General features: G+C 38.5%; 1 non-coding gene across 1 annotated transcript; it reads left to right on the top strand.

The window, feature by feature from the left end:
• Positions 1 to 403: 403 nt before the first annotated feature.
• Trnaa-cgc (transfer RNA alanine (anticodon CGC)) lies at positions 404 to 476 on the top strand. Its single transcript has one exon. It is a non-coding gene; the product is annotated as a tRNA-Ala (tRNA).
• The last annotated feature ends 2,800 nt before the right edge of the window (positions 477 to 3,276 follow it).

Here is a 3,276-nt window from a genome sequence, read left to right as displayed (position 1 = left end):
TGGCGATGGGATTGCCGCTTCCTGTTCTTCAACCGGTAGTGACAATGGACCAACGCAATATAGTGAGATATTACTTTTCAGTTAAAAAATAAGAAGTACATGTAACGTAACACGGACGACAGATTGCTTCAATGTAGCCGGTTATCGTAGTACATTTCCAAAAATCTGTCCATCATTTTTAGCGCACACCCGGAAGTCGAACGCGATTTTATGAACGCTTGAAATTATACTCTTTCCAACTGTGTTTAGTTTGAAATCAGTTATGGACACAAGATTTCCTACAAGCAGATTGAACGTGATCTATTTTTGTAATTTTTACGAAAAAAAGTGTGAACTGATTTTTTAGAAAATCAGGAAACAGTACGTGAATGCTGTTTTAATTGGTAAACCTTGAGTTACACCGAGCTAGGTGGCGCAGTGGTTAGCACACTGGACTCGCATTCGGGAGGACGACGGTTCAATCCCGTCTCCGGCCATCCTGATTTAGGTTTTCCGTGATTTTCCTAAATCCTTTCAGGCAAATGTCGGGATGGTTCCTTTGAAAGGGCACGGCCGATTTCCTTCCCCGTCCTTCCCTAACCCGAGCTTGCGCTCCGTCTCTAATGACCTCGTTGTCGACGTGACGTTAAACACTAATCTCCTCCTCCTCCTCCTCCTTAAGTTACTAAGTTTTTGTGTCCAAAGTTTCGTGTTAATCAAGCCTTTAATCAACGAGATTTAAGGATCCAAAGTTGAAACTTTATTCGCAGCGAGATTTTCTCGGCTAATTTGCCTTAATTTATTTAACATTCTTAACCCATGTTGGAAAATCTGGCAGGGGGAGGGGGGGCTGGCAGCTTAAAATACTTCGTTTTGAAGCTTTAATGGAAAACGGTACTTATAAAAGAAGTGACAAATACACATTATTTTCACCTTCTCACAAAAATCCTTAGTTTTCGTCGAATTTGCAGGTTATTTCAAAATAGTAGGTGAACAAAATTTTGTATTCCACAGCCTTGCGCTATTGAGCCATTGCGTATTAAGTTTCATGTCCAGCATGCGTTTACACTGTGATATCTAACATTCCAAGGTTTACATTTTTTTCATGTGTCGATTTTCGCGCCTATCTTTGCTTCGTATTACCTAATATTGTCAGTTCCCTTAGGATAATCAAATATACTTTTTAGGCGTCTACGTATTTCTAACTATTACAGTTTGGTAAGTTTTATAAACCACATTTTTCTTGCGATACTAGGTCAAAAATAGAGCATTTTTGACCCTTTTGCAAAATCAACTTTACACTTAATTTATTCAGTATTGGGAAGGTGTATGTAAATGAAAGTGCATATGGGAGAAGCTTATGTCGTTGCTTTTCTACATGACAAGTTTCACTTTCATCATACCTTTAGCCCCTGAGATATATGAAGCCAAACTTTGAATTTTTTTGGAGGATTTTGTCTGAAATTTTCTGACTGAATATGGCTCGTAAAGTTATTTTCGTTACAATTCCCAAGAGAACGCTTACAGCTGTGCAAGATGGTCAAATTCCATTTCTTCCATCATAACATCGTCGGACATATAACAGTACAAATTTGCCAGAAATTCACGTTCGCTCTGCGAAAAGTCGCGCATGGTGTCAAAGAAGTGACTATACAGGTATCTCGCCTAGTACTTCTTCCGCGGATTTAACTTCACTAGTGTTCATGGGGTACATGTGCAAATATTCGCCGGCGCCGTGACCGAGCGGTTCTAGGCGCTTCAGTCAGGAACCACGCGGCTGATACCGTCGCAGGTTCGAATCCTGTCTCGGGCATGGATGTGTGTGATGTCCTTAGGTTAGTTAGGTTTACGTAGTTCTAAGTCTAGGGGACTGATGACCTCAGATGTTAAGTCCAATAGTGCTTAGATCCATTTGAACCATTTTGCAAATATTCACAAAACATTTCTTCGGAATCCGTAGTGGTCGAGCTGGGAGGCCTAGGCAACTTAACGTACCAATGATATAAATTTAGTCTGTCTGGATGATTTGAAAATGGGTTCAGGTAACCCGGAACTAGTCATCTATTAAATAAAAATCTGAATCTTGAACCTTGACAGTTTTCTGCATCAGACAAGTATTTTGGCGATACCAATCTTACGACTTTCAAAAGCAGATAAAGTATTTGTAAAATACACAGCATTAAATTATGTAAATTACTTTAAAATAGTTGAAACAGCGTAAGAAAATAGCTTTGAAAAGTCTTTTGCCTTACTCAACGAAGGCAGTGAAATCGCTATAATGTTTAAAGAACTTTAATTACTGCTGTATCCGGTTTCATGAATTAAGTGGCGTAACTTAACAGCAAATATAATTAAATTAGTCTCTATTAAATTATCCTTTTCGCTTAGGACTTTTCGGTAATTACGTTGAAAAGACGGTACCTTTCTGATACATGATGAATCGGGATAATCAGCAGCGTGCACAAGTTGTAATGTGGAACTAAATAAGTACTACAAAGTTAAAGTGCTGGAAGCACTACGCTGCCAACCTGCGTATATAGCTACGATTTACTTTGTGGCGAGTTGCTGGTGGTGCTATGTAATGCATTTTTAACCATTATTGGCATCAGGCTCTTCTTCAACAATGAGAAACTTTTAATAATTTTTGGCCACGCAGCGTTCTCCTTCACCTAACAAATCTTCTTATATGTCTTGTATTGTGTATTGTTACCAGATATATACTCGCTCACATTACTTGCGTACTCCACCACACAAGAACAGCAACGACTCTCCTTTCACCCGCTCTCGTTGCTACTGAGTGCGCGTGAGCGGTCCCAGCGATATTATTGTTAGCTATGAAGCAGATTCTTTGGATTCTATTCAATAGGAACTTTACCAGTCTTCCTACTACAAAGTATTTACGATGTTATTTTTAACAGTAAATTGAGAAGCATATTCCAAGTTTTAAACAATGAGTACAGTCAAAATTAATTTATTACGTTCATACACAAGAAAGTACTTCTAAATTATAAAATAAAGTAACGGAAAAAATCTTGAGGCACTGTGTTGTGTTATATTATGGAACACTTGATCTTGGATACAGTGAAATAAATCTCTTCTGTTGCAATCTCTCTGCTTTACACATTTTTGGAGGAGTTAGTATCGACACACACAAGAAAAAAACATTATCTCGAAAACATGGGCTCTAAAATTCTTACCTTAAGAGCTACGGACACTTGTTCAGCAAAAGAGATGTGTTCAGTAGCGAAGAGGAATAAGTGCTCATAAAGTATGCACTTTAGAGCCCATTTTTACCGA

Source organism: Schistocerca serialis, chromosome 5, assembly GCF_023864345.2.
Source record: "Schistocerca serialis cubense isolate TAMUIC-IGC-003099 chromosome 5, iqSchSeri2.2, whole genome shotgun sequence".
Classification (NCBI taxonomy): domain Eukaryota; kingdom Metazoa; phylum Arthropoda; class Insecta; order Orthoptera; family Acrididae; genus Schistocerca; species Schistocerca serialis.
Note: the sequence above shows the minus strand (reverse complement) of the source record. Positions and strands in the feature narration are given on the sequence as shown.